Here is a 20,385-nt window from a genome sequence, read left to right as displayed (position 1 = left end):
AGAAAGATGTAAGGTCTGCGTGGAAATGGAGAAGAGAGGACTGAGTGGTCACCAGGGCTGTTGCTGCTGCAGATCCTGCATAACTGCTCCATGTGAATACTGGGGAAAGCATCCACATACTCTACATGACCAAGGTTACGCGCAACACACAAACCTTTTTCTACATCCATCCTGAATCCTAAAACTACCGAATTCAACCACATTGAGAAAAAGCTTTAGTTGTTGTTAATAATTACTTTAAGTTGAGGAAATGGGCTTCCAGTATAATAAAACACAGCCTAAGGATTCTTCAGAAGAAGAAAAGACAGAGAGCGCTTTATTTCAGGCAAGTGCAATATCTGCAGCACATTTTACAGCTGAAGGTGGAATATGGATCTTGAAGCAGCAAACTTGGTCCTTTTCCATTGGATTCATTACAACGATTAAACTCTTCTGGAGCCCTAAGCACACTGCCACCCTCAGCCATTTTACAAGAGTGTAGCTTAAAAGTGTCCTTTTCCAATTTGCATAACAATAGCAGCCTTCTAGCTAGGCTGACGCCTCTTCCCAGCAAATGTATATAGATACAACATTGTCTGGGCATCAGGCAGGAGAGCTCCTTAGCCAGCAGCCCAGGGTCCCCATCAATTTTTAAAGCTCTCATTCATGCATGCACATACACAAGAAAACAGAGACAATGTCACTGGAAAGTTCTGAACATGTCAATAGCACCATCGGTGTTTGGGTTCCTCCCCATCTGGGTGTGTTGCTGCAGAAGAATAGGTTAAATTGTATAATGTTAGGTCACTTGAACTTGATAGGACCCATGAGAAAATAAGGATCAATGATAAGAGTAATAGTCTTCATAATACTGATGGTAGTAATAATCTTCTTCATAAATGATTTTATTTATTAAGGATGAGAAAGAGTGATGTGGCAAGAAGTAGTAAATTGCAAAGTCATGCAGTTCCTATGTGTGAGACTGAGCTTGAATCCTGATGGTCTGGCTTGAGCTTTTTTGTTTTTTTTGAGATGGAGTTTCACTCTTGTTGCCCAGAACCAGACTGGAGTGCAATGGCGTGATCTCGGCTCACCGCAACCTCTGCCTTCCTGGTTCAAGCGATTCTCCTGCCTCAGCCTCCCGAGTAGCTAGGATTACAGGCATGCGCCACCATGCCCAGCTAATTTTGTATTTTTAGTAGAGACGGGGTTTCACCATGTTGGTCAGGCTGGTCTTGAACTCCTGACCTCAGGTGATCTGCCCACCTCGGCCTCCCAAAGTGCTGGGATTACAGGGGTGTTGGCTTGAGCTTCTACCAAAACACTAGCTGCTAGACACTGTACTCCTTAATAGTAGCTACTGCAGTTATTATTTTGGATGGTGCCGCAGTTATCATGATGCTCTCATTTTCTCTACCATCACACCTGAACAGCAGCAGAATGGGAAAGGCTGTTCTGAGGGACTCTGGTAACTGAGGGTCTAGGCTGCAAGGTGCCCCCTTCGTGAAGGAGGGCTGTTACAAGGGAAGGGCTGGAGTCCAGGTGTGAAGGCAGAGTCTGAAATGGGCACAGCGGCTCCAGCTGAAAGGAAGAGATGGGTAGGAGAGTGTTTCATGTGAGCAAGCAGGGGCGAGTCCGTGCAATCCACATGCGTGTGAAGGGGTAAGCAAGGTAATGGGGAAACACAGAGATTGAGGCCAATCCCAGAGACTGAGAATCCTGGCCCAGGGCAGAGGGAGCAGGTACAAGCATCAGAGCTACAAAGATCCAAAGTCTAGGTCAAAGGAGTGAGCCACTGGGGGAGGCAGCCCGCTGCACAGTCAGGTAAAAATATGCAATACTGGAGCAGGAGAGGAAGGAGGAGTGGGTGAGTGGGGGAGTGGAGGAGTGGGGGAGTGGAGGAGTGGGGGAGTGGGGGAGTGGAGGAGTGGGGGAGTGGGGGAGTGGGGGAGTGGGGGAGTGGGGGAGTGGAGGAGGAGAGGTGGCTGCAGGGCATGGGGCAATTCCTCCGTAATGGTAGCTCCTGTGGTTATTATTTTTGGTGGTGTTACAGTTAACGATGATGCTCTAAATTTCTCTACCATGCTCTGGACAACAAGCCATGCTTAAGGGCTCTGACTAAAGCCTGGCAGAGAACAAAGGCTGCCTCATTCACCTCCACAAATTAGGCAAGTTCAGTCGGAGGCAGAAAAAGCTATGGTCTCTTTCAAAGGCACTGAATTCTCTGAAAATGGAAAAATGACCTATAGTCATTTCCCATGGAACTTGAGATTCTCCTGCTACTTTATATGTGGGATCCTGACATAATCCCGAAAGATCTTTTCCAAAAGCCTCCTTTGCAAGAAGGTGGCTCAGCAGAGGTGGGCATTTGTGGGCTAAAGGCAGGAAAGGGATGTTACGTCTTGTTAATTTGAAGATATTCACTCCAAGTGACTTCACATCTACTCTGCTGACTCTTCACTTCTATTTTGGCAACTGAGCATTAAACCCAGGAAGGAAATATGAGGTCAATTTTGTGGAAATACCTGATAATGGATTTCTGTTCCCTTGACAAAAACAGCTCCATGGAGGTTGCCTCATTGATTATAGCAACACTTAGGCTGGGTGTGGTGGTCCACGCCTGTAATCCCAGCACTTTGGGAGGCTGAAGCGAGAGGACCACTCCTGGGCAACATAGCAAGACTTCATCTTTGCAGAAATTTAAAAAATTGGCCAGGTGCAGTGGCGCAAGCCTGTAATCCTAGCTACTCTGAAGGCTGAGGCAGGAAAGGATTGCTTGAGCCCAGGAGTTCCAGGCTGCAGTTATCTATGATGGAGCCCCTGCATTCCTGCCTGGGCAACACAGCGAAACCATGTCTTCAAAAACAAAAAGAAATTAAACTTGATCAAACTGATTGGTCAAATTTTGAATCTTCTGCTTCTAAATATTTTATAGTACTTGAATATGCATTTGCCTGGCCCCACCGACATGGTTCACAGTGACTCTGAAGGCAAGTCACTTCTCATAGCCAAATACGACTTCACTGCAACTTGTCATGAAAGCAGGCAGGCATGGGATGAAGGGCAGCATGGTAATAAAGGTAACCCTCTGTGGATTTGATAAGTCAGATTCATTTCTCACTCTTCAGCCCATTTTTAAAAAGTAACTTTCACTGTTGCTTTATATCCCAGATGCAAAAAAAAAAAAAAATTAGAAAACAGTCCATTCAATTTTCCAAATTAGTCAGACTCACCCGTTTGAAAATGTGTTTTATATTTGCTCTCCCCTAAAATCATGGAAGGCTGCAAAGTGAAGTTCTGCTCAGTGATGACTACTTTTCCTTGTGGACTGTACTGTCTACAACACACTGTTGCAACTCAATTCCACTCAGGATACCTTCAGTAGCCACCTAACCTGAGGGACTTCACAAGCTAATTAGCAGACAGACACAACGCACATCCAACAATGATAAATGCTCTCTTAGAAGCACAAGTTGTCAGTCGCAGTTACAATCTATGGCATTGCCAGAGAACACAGTTCAAAGTATATTTGATATGCGAGAGTATCCAACCTTTCTTTGTGATGTATCACTTACTGAATGCCACCAACATAAAATAAACTTTGCTCTGATGAATGCTACTTATAGAACAAAATTGAGGAAACGCAATATTAGGTCATCAAATGCTAAATTAACCTGAAGTTTCAGGAATTAGAGAATATGTCCTAAATGAAGCTAAAGCTCTTGTATATATTCTCATGCTCTGCAACTTGCAGAGCACTTTGTAGAAGTGCAATTTAAAAAAAAAAACTAAACTAAAAAGAAAAAAGGTTCCCAAATACAGGCCAAAAATAAGGAAAGGCTAAGAAAAGGGCATATTTCTTTTCTCACTTGAGATATAACCTAGAGGGCTGTCTAATTATACACACTCTTTGTTGGAGATGCTAGTTGTTGTCTAATCAGCCTACAAGGGGGGAAGCCGATTTGAAGATCACTTTTCAAGTTTTAATTCACTCTGTTTCCTCTTCGACTCAAGTGGTTAAACATTTGTTTCAGAGTTGCATCTCATTGCCTCTGCTCGTCTCCCTAATAATTAAATCCTAGAATGTCAAGTCCTTCAAGACCCTTTCAAAAGGGCAATTCTTGGTATTGAAAAAAAGGGCTGACTGTGCCCTTTAAGTGTGAATTGCATCGACACGTGAGGAATTACCACGTCTGCACAGATCAGGTCCCTAAAGCCAGGCGGGGCCAGGTAGCTCTAAGTGCCCTTCAGTCTCTGCCCTGTAAAAAATGCAAACTGGAGCCGGGCACGGTGACTCACGCCTGTAATCCCAGCACTTTGGGAGGCCAAGGCAGGTGGATCACCTGAGGTCAGGAGTTCGACACCAGCCTGGCCAACATGGTGAAACCCCATCTCTACTAAAAACACAAAAATTAGACGGTCATGGTGGCAGGGGTGCCTGTAATCCCAGCTACTCAAGAGGCTGAGGCAGGAGAATCGTTTGAACTGGGATGGCGGGTGGCGGGGGTGGGGCGGTGGCAGAGGTTACAGCGAGCCGAGATCGTGCCACTTCACTCCAGCCTGGGCCAAAGAGCCAAACTCTGTCTTTTTTTTTAAAAAAAAAAAGCAAACTGGTTCAGGTCCATTAAGCATCAGCTCTGGAATATGTCAGGGGAATCTCCTTCATGGCATGTGACCCTGAGGTTTCATTTCTGTGGCCTCTTCCTGGGACATGCAGCCGAGTCATGTTGTTATTTTCCCACTAAAAAAAAAAAAGTAGTGAATGTACACAGCATGCCACAAGGGACACATATTGAGGGTAATTACCACTTAGAAGGGTTAACTTTTCAAATCATCTCTGACCTTCCTAATAAAACGCTAACCCAACTGTTTCTTTCGCAGTGCTCTAAGTTTGTGGATACTCACTGGATCCTACAGGTTTATGTTTCCTCTAAGACTCTGGCCATTGGCCCTGGGTACTTCTGATTTACTTCCAAAGTTTCTCTCCTAAAAAAAACATAAATACCCCCACTTAGGGGCTGGGAGACTTAACTCAATTGAGTGTTTGCATTTTAGAAAAAAAAACAACTCAAAGCTTAAGTATTTGCAGACAGCTTTTTGTCCTCCTTGCAAATGTTTCCTCAATAATACAAGTGACAGAATTAGGCAATGTGCTAGGGAGGAAGATAATTTAATGTAAAATGTCCTTTACAAGGTATCATGTGCTAGTAAATCCCAATCTACAAAATTAATTATAAACCCACAAAAATTACATAGAATAGTAATGAATTGCTCAGATACCTAGAAAGATGGACTTTCTTTTTAAATGAAGACCACTTTCACCAAAGTGCTACATTGTGTTTGTCACGTGATTGAGGGATGTTTGTTTTCAATATTATTCATTTCTATCTTATTTCCTCCAATGAGCATATGTCGCTAAAAGTTTTGTTTGTTTGTTTGTTGTAAGAAATACAGTGCTCCTCATATTTACTCCTACACTAAACAAATCATCACTCAGGCTACAGAGCAGCAAAAAACAATGGCAGGAATGTATTCCAAGCAAGCCTTTGTAAAATGATAACAGTGCACCTTTCTCTTTAGCAGATTTGTGGATCATGACTAAATGACAGCTCTTGCGGAGGGGAGAGAAGGGTGCCCCAGTGTTCTTGAGATGATGAGCGACTGGAATGTGGACAGAAACAGGAAGGAAACTGTGGCCATGGAGCCTCGCTTGCATTTCGAGGGAATAAGGCATCTGTGGGGGAAGGGGAACTAAGTGGAGCCCGGCAGAGACTTTAAATGCCATTCTCAGAGTCCATGGCCTTCTTGGCTCTGACTAGAAAGTCTATAGTTGAAAGTGGTGGCCCAGAAGGGAATTGGGCTGAGCTACTTCCCTTCAACATTCAAAGCAGAACCTTCAGGGGAAACAGAGAAGAGGATTGCAAAATAGAGAGGAATGGTGGGTAATTTCTGGAGGTGAGAGGAAGTGGTGAATGGGAATCTGGGTTTCTCCTGCATGCCAGCCACAACTTCTGTTTCTCTTCAGTTTCATTCACATTAGCTCTCACCCCTCCCACTTTCCCACCCTCCACCCTCCTTCACAAGTCCTTTACGTGTGCACTCTTGCCCTAATGCTGCCATAGTTAGCTGGTTTCAGACCACACCTTCCATTTAGAGACCTCAGACAACTCTGGGCATTTACTCTAGGTCAGCTTCCTATTGAAAAGCATACAAATATGTTGGGAACAAGAAGCAAAAACAGAAGGGTGCCCATGTTTCTCAGCCAGATAGGATCTGTCAGTTACAATAGGGTTGGACCTTAGGAAAAACATGAATTATGACTTGCCAGGAAAAAAAAAATGCATGTGCAGGAACAAGTCAGTCAGCTGACTACAAACCGCTGCACCAAGATAACAAATGTGTGCCTCCCACAGCCAGCGACCCAGCCAGCCCACACAAATGGGGACAGAGTCCTCAGCGACAGAGAGGCCCCGTGATGTTGCTGCAGGAGTGTGCATCTTGATTCAGACAAGTTCATTTCAAAAAATATTTTTCACCTGTATATCTTTTTAAGCAGGTAAATACACAGCATAGACCCAGATAAAGGAAAAAGTCATTCTGTAGTTTTCATTTCTTTAAGCTAAAATGTCAAATGGAAAATATGTGCTTTTTGACAAATGTAGCTTTATCATTTCAGAGACATTGTATCTTCACCTTGTATTTTAGTTGTGTAGAAGAAATAAAGAAGCATCAAAATGATACCCCACTGCTCCTGGAAACAGCTAATGAGGAGTTCCTAAACTAAGAGTCATTTCTGTCAAACACAAGGAAAGTGGAACTATCAGCAAGGAAAGATAACTTGTTAGTCATATAAATGCTCCTGGGAGCCATGAAAAGTTTTCTGTTGTTTTTTTTTTTTTAGTTTTTGTTTAAGTACAACCAAGGCCAGATGCAGTGGCTCATACCTGTAATCCTAGAACTTTGGGAGGCCGAGGCGGGGGAATCGCTTGAGCCCAGGGGTTCAAGACAAGCCTGAGCAACACGGTGAGACCGCATCTCCACAAAAAATTAAAAAATTAGCTAGGCATACTAGCATGCACCTGTGGTCCCAGCTACTCAGGAGGTTGAAGCATGAGGATCGCTTGAGCCCAGGAGTTTGAGGCTGTGGTGAGCCAAGATGGTGCCACTGCACTCCAGCCTGGGCGACACAGTGAGACTGTCAAAAACAAACAAAAATGTACAAACAACATTTCATTCTAATTTTTAAAAGCACTAGAGCAGGTACTATTGGTGATAGGGCTGTTTTTCTGCAAAAAAAAGTGTTTGCCCAGCTAAACAAGCATTTTGTTCACAATGAAAACTAAGCTATTATTTAGTCAAAAGCCATCATTTACAGATGAGGAAACTGAGGCAGTTTACCTTAAATCAGCCAGTTATAGCACACTATGTATAGTAACTGCTGAGATTAGCTACACAACATCCGGCTACGTAGCATGAAATGAGAGTACAGCTGACATCACTCCGTTCATACACTTTGGAATTTCTGAGATTTAACCACTCATGGTATTGGAATGTACCATGCTATGGCCTAAATGACAGTCTGTAAGCCACGATACAAACCAAAATATCTTTGCACACCACCTCCTGTGCATGAGGCAACATGCACAGTCATCCCTCTCTAAGATGCTCAGAGGAAGAGGAAAATAATGTGTTGAACAACAGACAGCCATCTCTGTCGTGTGTGTTTGCAGGGCAACGAAGCCATCAGCAAACATCTTTTCATAGTAGGTTCAGTTTGAATATGAGCATCACTTTGCTTTCATTTTCAAATTTTCTTGCTACAAGGAAAAGTGAATCATTCCATAGTTTCAAATGCCAGTCACAAATTTAAACTGAGGGCATGACTAATTTAAGTCTTTCTTTTTTTTTTTTTAATGAAGGAAGAGGTCACAATTCAAATATCCACGTGGACTTCCCTTCTTTGACCCCAGCGTGAAGGAATTCGCATGTCAAAGGCTTTTACTGCTAATCTTAGCACCACTGTTATTCCCACTTGAAATAAAGTCAATTTTATTGAAAGCTGAAGTTTCAAGTTTTTGTGCATCACACCAAAAATTTAATAAAGAAAAGAATGATGTTTAGATTTTATGTGGAATACTTATCAATTCTTAACAGCACAGACTCCATCTTTGATTATTTTTAAATGTTCAGTGTGGCCAAATTATGTTAAATGGTATTTTGCCAAGAAGTTTCTTCCGTTTTGAGGTAAGGAGAAGAAAACGTGGAGGAAGAGAAAGTCACTTGTTGCTCAATGGGAACCACTTTGCAGAATAACACTGACCCCCATCTCAACTCCACAAGCAAGTTCCCAGAAAGGGCTTCCCAAGGCCCGTGGCTTGTGAGCAGTGCCGACGACCTCGAACGCAGGGCTCCCTGGGTCTGGCTTCAAACTCTTCCAGCTGGGACACCTGGGACCAAGCTCTACTTCCCCCAGCTCAGTTCCCATTAGATGCTTCCTCCACCCACACACAAGTTCTTTCCACATGTGCAGTTCACGTTCCAAAATTTCATTCACCGACTACAGAAAAAAGGTACAGGCGTCTAGAGTGAGGAGATCCAGACCCATCCTCGTGCTTCAACATATTTCAGTGACTTCTTAAAATTCTCAGTATTGGGCTCTGCACACAGCAGCTACATAACAAAACAGCTGCTGGCGCACTTGGATGTAAAATGCTTCTCTGTTTCTTCTCAATATAATGGAACTAAGAATGATTTCCTATGTCAGAGAACTATATAGCCCTACAGAAGAACAACTTTTGACTTATTGCTGAGATTACATTAGGCTATACAAACTGAGTTATCCATTAGGCTATACAAACTGAGTTATCCATGTGAAGAAACTCCTTTAAAAAAAAAAAAAAGTCAAATCTTACACAATAAGAAAGAAAGTACATGCAAATAAACAACTCCAAAAAGCATTTAAAATGTTACTGGCCTCTAAATTTCCTTGCTTGGGTGGAAAAAGGTCATGGAATGGGGATGGTTGTCTCTTCGAATTAAAGCTACCTTTGTTCATAATACCAACTTTTCTCTCTATGCAGATCTACTGTTAGAATTAAAACATACCAGGCCAGGCACAGTGGCTCCCACCTGTAATCTCAACACTTTTGAGGGGCCAAGGTGGGAGGACTGCTCAAGCTCAGGAGTGTGAGACCAGCTTGGGCAACACAGCAAGACTTCATCTCTACTTAAAAAAAGCAAAATTTAACTAGCCAGGCATGGTGGCACATGCCTTTAGTCTCAGCTACTCAGGAGGCTGAGGTGGGAGGATCTCTTGAGCCCACGAGTTTGAGGCTGCTGTGAACCATGATCACACCACTGCACTCCAGTGTGGGCAAGAGAGTTAAGACCTATCTCAAAAATTAAAAAAAAATAAAAAATAATTATAACATATCAGTTGACAAATTCCTTCCAGATTTACCACTATGATAAGTCAAATTTAAGAATTACCCAATGACATCAATTTCTTAGGGAAGCCTTGAAACAAAATTCCCTTTCCCACAAAACAAACCTCGTTTACAAAACAGCTCATAGGACTAAAGCTCTGGATAGACATAAAAGATAAACTGAAGGATTAGTCCTTCATATTCTGCAAATGTTAAGTTGTGGTTATTAAGGCTGTGAGGGTTAGCCTAGTCAAAGAGTTTCCTAGCCATTCATTTATTTACTTAAGTTATTGGTTATGTCACTGGTAAAGAAACAAACTATGTTTCTACCAAGAAACAAAAACCACCAATCCCTTTGTATTTAATTTAAAAAACCAAAACACAAAACTGTAAAACTCTACAAAATAACAAAGGAGAAAAATCTAGATGACCTTGGGTTTGGCAATAACGTTTTAGATACAATACCAAACGCCAAAGGAGCAATCTGTGAAAAAATAATTGGTAAGCTGGATTTCATTACAATTAAAAACTTCTGCTCTGCAAAAGACACTGTCAAAAGAATCAGAAGATATTATAGGCTGGGAGAAAATATTGCAAAAAATAAATCTGATAAAGAAGTATTATCCAAAATATACAAATAACTCTTAAAATTCAGCAATAGGAAAACAAACAGCCCGATTAAAAATGGGCAAAATACCTGATATCTCACCAAAGAAGATGTACAGATGGCAAATATGCATGTGAAAAGATGCTCAATATAATATGTCGTTAGGGATCTGCAAATTAAAGCAACAATGAGATACCACTACACACCTATTAGAATGGCCAAAATCCAAAACACTAACACCACCGAACACTGGCAAGGATGTGGACCAATAAGACCTCTCATTCATTGCTGGAGGGCATGCAAAATGGTACAGCCACTTTGGGAGACGGTTTGGCAGTTTCTTAAAAAACTAAACATATTCTTTCCATATTACCCCACAATTGCAGTGGGTCATATATTTACCCAAATGAGTTTAAAAAGTATGAAAACCTGCACACGGATGTTTATGGCAGCCTTCTTCATAATTGCCCCAAACTTGAAAGCAACCCAGATGCCCTTCATTAGGTGAACGGATAAACTGTGGTGCATCCAGATGATAGAATCTTATTTAGCACTAAATAGAAATGAGCCATCCAGCCACGAAAAGACATAGAAAAAACATAAATGCATATTGCTAAGTGAAAGAAGCCAATCTGAAAAGGTTACATGCTGCATGACTCCAAATACATGACATCCTGAAAAAGGCAAAACCGTGGACACAATAGAAGGATCAACGGGTGCTAAGGGTTGGAGGAAAAAGAGATGAATAGGTGGAGCATAGAAGATCTCTAGGGCAGTGAAAATATACCCTGTATGATACTAGAATAGTAGCTGTATATCATGATACATTTGTCAGAACTCACAGAAGATACACCAAGAATGAACTCTTACATAAACTGCGGACTTTGGGTGATAATAATGTCAATGCAGCTTAATCAATTGCAATGAATGGACCACTCTGGTGAGGGATGATGACAGTGGGGATGCTGTGCAGGCATAGAGAAATGAGGTACAGGGGAAATCTCTGTATCTTCTGCTCAGTTTTGCTGGGAACCTAAAGCTGCTCTAAAAAATAAATTAAAAAAACAAAACAAACAAAAAAACTGGCGGGCACAGTGGCTCATGCCTGCAATCCTAGCACTTTGGGAGGCCAAGGCAGGCGGATCATGAGGTCAGGAGATCGAGACCACCCTGGCTAACACGGCGAAACCCCATCTCTACTAAAAATACAAAAAATTAGCTGGGCATGGTGGCACATGGCTGTAATCTCAGCTACTTGGGAAGCTGAGGCAGGAGAATCGCTTGAACTCAGGAGGCGGAGGTTGCAGTGAGCCGAGATCATGCCACTGCACTCCAGCTTGGGCGACAGAGCAAAACTCCATCTCAAAAACAAACAAACAAACAAACAAAAAACAGAATCAAGGCTAAGAATTTCACCATATAAAATCAAATTCCTGGGTAGCTGCAAGTTTGCTCAGTTAACTCGTGTAGTTCAAGTGACTTAACTCACATAGTTCAAGTGACTCAGTTAGTCACTAGATCTTTTCTTATGGTTTCAGAGAAAAGTCAGCAAAAACTGCACATTATACGGGGCGACAGGCATGGCAGCAGTTTCTGGTGCACACGCTGCCTGTCTCCCGGTGACAGAAGATAACAGAGGCCTAAGAGCGCATGTATACCTGAAGAGCCCTAAGGCTGCCACAGGAGAGTAAACAACTCCACCCAGCACTGCTCCAGGCCGGGTGGGGCAACCTCTCTGGAGTCTGAAGGCTTAAAATTGATTTGGGGGAAATAATTTATTATGATTGCCAGTCAGGGACTCATAAATGTGCGTGTGTGTGTGTGTGTGTGTGTTTGCATGTGTGCACGTGCATGTGTGTGCATGTCTTTGTAATTCTTCTTCCACATCCTTCAATTATTTTCTAAGCACCAACAGTAAACTTCTGGGCTACTTTTAATAAGAGATTCTTTTTCTCTGCAGGAGGACATTTCATTCCTCTTAGCTATGACATATTCAACATTTTTATAGAAAGCTGAAACTGTAGGTGGGAGGTAGGGGTGTTCGTGTTTTTGTAAACTGCCTCTAAAGAAGCTGCCACCATTGGTGGGGAAGACCTATATCATGGCTTACAAAAGAAGTATCCTAAAATGGACATGAGTGCTATTCGTGTGCTTCAGTAGATTAAAAAAGACGGTTGGTGTCTTTTATCTATTTTGAGAAAGAAACAAATTTATATAATGAAAACATTCACAGAAACTAGAGGTAAGGTTGTAAAAATAAATAAGTACCTTGCTTTCTTATACAATAAGATATTCAAGTACTAGAAAAACGGAATTGCTACACAGGAAGTAATTATTACGTTAAGGCAAACTTTAGCTATTAGATGCCTTTTTTCCTCTCTCATTAAGCACAACCATCACTTTTCATGAGTGGGCCCACTGGCTGCTGTCTGGAATGAAGAATGCTATGTTGCTTTCCAGCCTCACATTTCCCCTTTGTGTACTACAAAATAGGAGCTGTTTCATTAGAAACATAAAACAATGAGGAAGAAGCTGTTATTGACAAACTGGGTTTGGCCTTGTGCGCTGATCTCAGAAACCGCAGAGTGCCAGCCAGCTTCCATCCATGGAGGGATTTGTCTGTCCAACTTGAGTTCAGAGGAAAGCAGACCCGACGTTTAAGAGAATATATCATACACCCTCTGCCCACAACCAAGGTCTCATCTTAGAAGTGATAACAGGGGGTCAAAAAAGAAAAAACTAGACACTGTTCACGGAAACAGGAAACACCTCAATGACATCCCATAGAAGCATGCTCGATAGGAACCCCAGTCTCCTCCTCAATAGGAATCCCAGTCTCCCCCTCGGTAGTTAGGAACCCCAGTCTCCCCCTCGGTAGTTAGGAACCCCAGTCTCCCCCTCGGTAGTTAGGAACCCCAGTCTCCCCCTCGGTAGTTAGGAACCCCAGTCTCCCCCTCGGTAGTTAGGAACCCCAGTCTCCCCCTCGGTAGTTAGGAACCCCAGTCTCCCCCTCGGTAGTTAGGAACCCCAGTCTCCCCCTCGGTAGTTAGGAACCCCAGTCTCCTCCTCAATAGGAACCCCAGTCTCCTCCTCGATAGTTAGGAACCCCAGTTCCTATATACCCATTATCTCAGGGGTCAATTATTTCAATTACTTCACACTCCAGCTGCCAATTAACTCATGGGCCACCACGAAACCCACAGAATGCTTCTATGCCAAGAAGGTTCTCAAGTATCTGCTATCATAATATAAACCTAAGTGCCCAGTGAATACTGTTTTTCTATTACAAATTGATCTTTGGATACATTTCCCCAGAAAATGTTACATCATTTTTACCACTTAGTGCCTGCCTAGCATGCGAGCTCTCTGAGCTTCAATTGCTGCATGACAAAATGAGCACAGAATTAGGAGATAACTAGGGGAATTATCATAGCACTGAAATTTGAGGTCATTTTCTCATTTTTTAATACTGGAAAATGAAGATATTTGAAATTGTTCACCACAACTCAGGTGACACAGGCACTCCACTATAGAACATCTCACTATTGCTAATAATTACATACCTGTGCTTAAATGTGCCAATGACATATGCTGGTTGAGACTGATCAAAACAAGTCTGGAAGAAGTCTGGTTAGAAGAACATTTTTTTTTTTTTTACATACAGATAACATGTTAGCAACTTGAATATTAAATTTGGCACATGAACTTTTAAAAGTATTAGGATTGGGATGTGATTTTCTTTTCTTTTCTTTTTTTTTTTTTTGAGACGGGGTCTCATTTTTTCACCCAGCTTGGAGTGCAGTGATGCGAACATAGCTCACTGCAGCCTCAAATTCCTGGGCTCAAGCAATCCTCCTGTCTCAGTCCCCTGAGTAGCTGGAACTACAAGCGTGTGCTAATCTTTGCATTTTTTGTAGAGACGGGGTTTTGCCTTGTCGCCCAGGCTGGTCTCCAACTCCTGGGCTCAAATGATCCACCCACCTCAACCTCCCAAAGTTCTGGGATTACAGGCGTGAGCCATCATGCCCATCTGGGATGTGCTTTTCTAAGGAAGAAACAGACACATCAAAACAACAAGACAACCTCAGAGAAGGTGGCTCCACATACTGATGTTTTATAAACCTGTGTCTGCGACCAACCTCTGGGGTAGGAGCTGGGACACCTGAAGTCTTCAGTCCCTGCTTTGCTAACCTTACCATTTCCTGCCTGTCAAATACTGGGGACGCAGTTCTGCTTCTGCAGCAAAGGAGACACTAAGCTGCTGGTCTGCCCCATCAGCTGGCAGGTTGGCACAAAACCCAGCAACATTCAAAGGTGCAACTCAGCTGGTTCTCCAACTAGGAGGGCAAGACAAGGTTTTATCCCACTAAAACGTAATAAGCAGCAGAGGCCAGCTATAGAGTGATTTTAGTTCTTCTCCCTGTCTGCACTGCTGCAATTCAGAAAAAATAAAATTGCACAAAACATCAAAAAAGTAGTGTGAGAAATGGGGGTAAAGGATAAAAGGGGTAGACTTAGAAGGGGTGGCACGCCTTAGCTTATCAACCCTGGATATTAAGTATGCCTTTTTTCCCCCCTCTATCAAATGCAAACCCTTTCACATACTTTGAGTTTTAAAACTAGTTAAAATCTGAAGGAGCTATTTTTAAAATATACATAATCATATAGTAATAGTAAGAACCACGACTTCAGCCATATGGATCATACACACACAGCCCACATACCACATTCAACTCTGCTAGGCACTTCTAAGTCCACAGGCAATGACCTTCATAGATTTCATAGGTAGAATTCAATACCTTGCAAAATAATTGAAGTTACAAATGCCCTGTCCGTTAGACTTACTTAGAAAAAAATAATACAACTCTGTGGGCTTCCTATTTCAAAAGCTGTGTGGGCAACAAGCAGAAAGCAAAGGTTAATTTTGCAAAAGAAATCAACTTTGCAAGAAAGGCTTGCATCCAGTGAACGGGATGGAAAACTGCTTTCATGAATGATTCATCCTTCGAGACTGCGGATGGATTACTCAAGGCCTGCTGATGTGGCCCTTCCTGCACATGTACCATGTAACCCTGACAAACACCAGCTGGGAGGCCACATCCCTTCTCACTTGGAAGTACTAAAAAAATAAAAATAAAAGTAAAAAGATCAGGAAGCAGTAGAGAGTGATACTTACGCAATGAATGAAAAAGAGCAACAATGCCCCAAAATACTTACTTACTTAAAAGCACCCCCCGATGGAGTCAGATCTATAAATACAGTAAAGATAAAGAGAAAAGCCTCCCAGTGTGCAACCATGTGTCTCTCTTTTCTGCTTAATAACAACAAGGAAGAACTGGACATAGAATTAGCACTAAAATCAAGCGGAATCTCATTTATCTGGCACTTTTAGAGAGCAAGGTGTTCCACCAGAAGAATTTTCCAGAAAATAGAAATTTGCCCCGCATTTACAAAACTTTAAAAATAATTCTAACCATTAATATTTCTGAGGGATTTCTACTATATACTTTCTTACCTTCTTCAACAGAGGTAGAGAACCTAATTTGATCTTTCAGTGAGTATTCATCGTGTGTTTTGTTTTGTTGTTGTTATTGTTGTTCCGTCATCCAGGCTGGAGTGCAGTAACATGATCATGGCTCCCTGCAGCCTCAACTTCCCAGGCTCAATTGATCCTCCTGCCTCAGCCTCCTGAGTAGCTGGGACTACAGGTGTGTACCACCACCTCCAGCTAATTTTTGTATTTTTTTTTTTTTTTTTTTTTTTTGAGACGGGGATTTGCCAGATGGCCCAGGCTGGACTTGAACTCCTGGGCTGAAGCAATCCGCCCACCTCAATCTCCCAAAGTGTTAGGATTACAGGCGTAAGGCCAGTGTGCTCAATAATTATCCCATTTTTTTTTTACTTACAATACCTGAGTGTGTTCCTTAGTGGTTCAAATCCCAACTCCATTACTTCATAGCAGGGTAAACTTAAGTTACTTTACTTCCCTCAGCCTCTACGTTCCCATCTGTAAAACGGGGATAACATGCACCATGTCAAGTGGTTGGCACACAGTCAGCATTTAACAAATGTTACTTCTCTCCTTCCCCCTTTTCCCTTTGCTTTCTCCAATGACATACTGGGAAAGTCGGTAACCAAATGTGTAAGGAATATTACAATAAGACAATTCTCAGAAGATTCTGAAAGGGGCAGGGCACGGTGGCTCATGCCTGTAATCCCAGCAGTTTGGGAGGCTGAGGCGGGCAGATCACCTGAGCTCAGGAGTTTGAGACCAACCTGGCCAACATGGTGAAACCCTATCTCTACTAAAAATACAAAAATTAGCTGGGCGTGGTGGTGCACGCCTGTAGTCTCAGCTACTTGGGAGGCAGGAGGATTGCTTGAGCCCAGGAAGTGGAGGTTGTAGTGGGCTAAGAGTGCACCACTGCACTCCAGCCTGGGCAACAGAATAGAAACCCTGTCTCAAAAAAAAAAAAGGAAAATAACGAGAAAAAAAAGAAGACAAACCTGAAAGGATCTTCAAGGCACCCTAGCAGCGTTGCATATTCTATTGGGGGGTCTTAAGACCCCTGTGTCCATTTTTGTTTAACTCCAGAGTCTAGGCTGTGTTCCAGGAAGTTGTAGACTTTTTGTACCTTACTTCACAGTTTTAGATATAACTTTATTTCAATGGCCTAAATAGAAAGCAGATTAATTGACATAGCAACTACAAGATCCTGACAAAATAAGGAATGCCTCACTGGCTGATTCTGCAAAATAGGCTTTCTTTCATGTTCCAATAATATCGCAACTTTTAAAAATTAAAATCAGTATACCCTCATCCACTGAGTGGTTTAGAGCTCTCATTCACACTGCATAGTTTTGGAAACTGCTACTTTCACAACATGACTTTGTGAAGGTCATACTCCTTATGTCAGGTTGCTTGCTCCAAACCAATTTGGTAGGTGGGAGATGACAGAGATTCTGATATACATAAAGAGCCCATGAGGATATCAGGCTTCATTTTTCTACTCTGTAAAGACTGAGGTCTACAGGAGTACAGCAGGTGACCCCAGCAGCACACTCAGCTAGTTATCATGGCTGTATTAGTCCGTTCTCACACTGCTAAAAAAGACAAACCTAAGACTGGGTCATTTATAAAAGAAAGAGGTTTAATTGACTCACAGTTCTGCAGGGCTGAGGAGGCCTCAGGAAACTTACAATCATGATGGAAGGGGAAGCAAACATGTCCTTCTTCACATGCTGGCAGCAAGGAGAAGTGCAGAGCGAAGTGTGGGAAAGGCTCCTTAAAGAACTATCAGATCTCATGAGAACTCACTATCACGAGAACAGCATGGAGGTAACCACCCCCATGACTCAATTACCTCCCACCAGGTCCCTTCCACATCGGGATTATGGGAACTACAGTTGAAGATGAGATTTGGGTGGGGACACAGCCAAACCATCTCAATGGCTAACCTCTCCAGAGAGCTCACAGCGAGCCATATGCTGTGCTCTATGTGCATCTCACATCGTTAACAGCCCTCTGAGGTGGCACCATTATCATCATCCCAAGAGAGGGATGCACCAAGGCTCAACGAATTAGAAGAACTGAGCCATCTAGGTCTCCCAGGCTCCATGACCATCCCCTACACTAAGAAACCCCACACATCTCTTCACCCCAAATGCCAAGGTAGTTCCTACCTTCAGTAGAGGTACAAACATGCTATTCTCCTGACCCTCATAGGCCCAAAATACTCAGTTAAGAACTCATAAGTTCTCTTGGACAAACACCCAAAATACTGGTGAGAAAACAGGCCAAGACGACGACTCCAAGATGAGTCTATCCCTTAAATTCTTATTGAAATATTAAATCGCTCTGGCACGATCAGTGTAGGCAAAAAAGTTTTCCATCCTAATCATGCCAAGCACCCTCCCATGGCCACACAGCTGGGCCTACAACATAAGAGGTTTACATGAACCTCTCACTCCCTACTCACACATTCATGTACAGATGAAGAAGCAAGCCACTGTCCTAAGGCATACCTAGAATCACCAAGTCAGCCTAAACCACTGAAATGACTCCCATCAGCTAACCCCACTCTGTGCTTTCTTGTAGCACTGAAAGCTGTTCCTCCAAGGCTAGTTCTGGCTCCTTAGCAAAACAGCTACAGGCAGGACAGAAATATGGTGTGGCCCAGGGCTCAAGCTATTTCATTCCTTGGACACCATCTGGGAAGCCAGTAGGTGCAGGGGACTTTTTGGCCTTTGTCTTTTCTGCCATCTATTTCATTAACTTGCCTCGCAGTCAGTCCCCAAATAATCTCCAACAGCAGAGAAGGGAGGTGGAAGCAGCACGGAACCTGTGGCTAGAAGCCAGCACAGTGGATGACAATTTTAAAGTCTAGATGTTTGAGAGTTTTAGGGATCTATCATCCCCAAACCCATGGCTGAGAACACCTGGGCATCACAACTGGGCAGGATCTTTGACTATTCCAAACCCTTGGTTTGGGGCAATGGCCTCTTACAGAGCCTTGGATGGGAAGAAAACTTAGAACAGGCCACTTACGGCTCTTAAACTTGGGTTGGACGAGAGGAAATTTAGAATAAGCAGCAGTATGTACCTGGTATTAAAAAGAGAACAAAGACACCTCAGAAGTACAATGAGTTTATTCATTTCCTAGGGTTGCCCCAGCAAAGTACCACAAGCTGGGTAACCCAGAACAGGAATCTATTCTCAGAATTGCTACTGGAGGACAAAAGTCTGGAATCAAGGTATTGACGGGGCTGGTTCCTTCTGGAAGCTCTGAGAAAGAATCTGTTCCTCATCTTTCACTCCTAGTTCCTGGTGACTCCTGGCAATTCTTGGCATTCCTCTGTCTGTAGATGCATCGTTCCAATCTCTGTCTCCAGCATCTCGTGGTCTTCCTCCTGTGTGTCTCTGTGTCTTCACTTGGCCTTCTTATGAGAACAAGTCAATGGATTTAGTGTCTACCCTAATCTACCACCACCTTAACTATTTACATCTGCAGAGACCCTATTTGCAAATAAGGTGACATTGTGAGGTTTTGGACGAACATGAATTTTGAGGGAACACTGTCAACCCAGTCCAGAGAGAAATCAGAAAATAGAGAGCAAACAAATTAGTGTAGCTAGGCCTACTGCACAGGCTGATATGAACTTCTCACTCCCTTCTCAGATGTTCATTTACAGATGAGGAAAAGAGCAAAAGGCAGGCAGGCACTGAAGTTTCTTCCCACTCTTGTGTTCTTAGATATTAAGTGGAAAGAAAACCCCACACAGGTTAAGATCCCAGTTAATCAAAATGCCACGGCAGGGCCTTTTCTCCAAGTCCACTAAGTTGATGGATGAGTAAGTTTGACTCAGCCAGACTTCCATCACCTTTAAAAGTTAATCAGTGTTTACAGAATAAAAGAGATGAAGATAATCCTTAGAAATTTGGAATGATAAATGATCATAAAGCCTATGGGTTCACTGATGCTTCTGCATTTAACATCATTTTCCTGGCAGCTCCAGTTCAAAGTGCTTCGGGGGACCTTTTCTTCTCACAGCATCAACATAAATGGCCGTCCTCTATATGTGAGCACTCAGCACTCCTGGCAATTTCATGGCGGCTGTGTGGCGATAAGAGGCCCTTTATTTTTTCAAGCACATTTGTGAAGTGTGTGGGGAGCCGACTAAAATTAATGAACTTTTCTTGCCAAAAAGAACTAGGCTCCAAATTCGGTCATGTATTGCCAAATAGACGGTGTGAATGAAAGTCAGTTCGTGGGGAGAATAAGAACATTTCAAAGGAGCACAAGTTGAATACAAGCAGTCCCTGGCTCAATTATGTGGACTTAAAGATATTCCTCATCTGGGAAAAATAAGTCCAGACCTATAGCTGCGTCGACCACAGTTCCCTCCAACCCCAGTTTCTCTCAGCCCTCTGCATCCCCTCAACCCCCACCTTCCCTCCACTGCTGCCTGGGTCCACCATCTGCCGGCCCTTCCATCCTGTGGTCAGGCACCTGCCCTCACCTGGCTCACCCCAAGGGCCACAATTGCACAGAGTAAAAAGGAGAAAGAAAGGAATCCCCAGTAGAAGCTTCTCTGCCCTGGGGCTGGCGACCTTACAAACCTTAAACCTACTGATATGGTTTGGCTGTGTCTCCACCCAAATCTCATCTCGAATTGTACCTCCCGTAAATTCCTACACATTGTGGGAGGGACCCAGTGGGAGTTATTAATTGAATCACGGTGGACTGTTCTCATGATAGTGAAGAAGTCTCATGAGATCTGATGGTTTTATAAAGGGAAACCTGTTTCGCTTGGCTCTTACTCTTCTCTTGTCTGCTGCCATGTGGATGTGCCTTTCACCTTCCACCATGATTG

The 20,385-nt window shown here is 43.0% G+C and overlaps 1 protein-coding gene and 1 long non-coding RNA gene across 3 annotated transcripts in view; one reads left to right on the top strand and one right to left on the bottom strand.

The window, feature by feature from the left end:
• The window catches only part of PRKCA (protein kinase C alpha), a 502,365-nt gene that overhangs the window by 329,253 nt on the left and 152,727 nt on the right, over nt 1-20,385 (bottom strand). The gene's annotated exons all lie outside the window — the stretch shown is intronic.
• On the top strand, nt 5,521-6,490 carry LOC134760575 (uncharacterized). Its single transcript, XR_010138343.1, has 2 exons — nt 5,521-5,917; nt 6,393-6,490. It is a non-coding gene; the product is annotated as an uncharacterized LOC134760575 (long non-coding RNA).

This window comes from Pongo abelii, chromosome 19 (assembly GCF_028885655.2).
Source record: "Pongo abelii isolate AG06213 chromosome 19, NHGRI_mPonAbe1-v2.0_pri, whole genome shotgun sequence".
Lineage (NCBI taxonomy): Eukaryota > Metazoa > Chordata > Mammalia > Primates > Hominidae > Pongo > Pongo abelii.
This window is presented reverse-complemented; position numbering and strand designations above follow the sequence as displayed.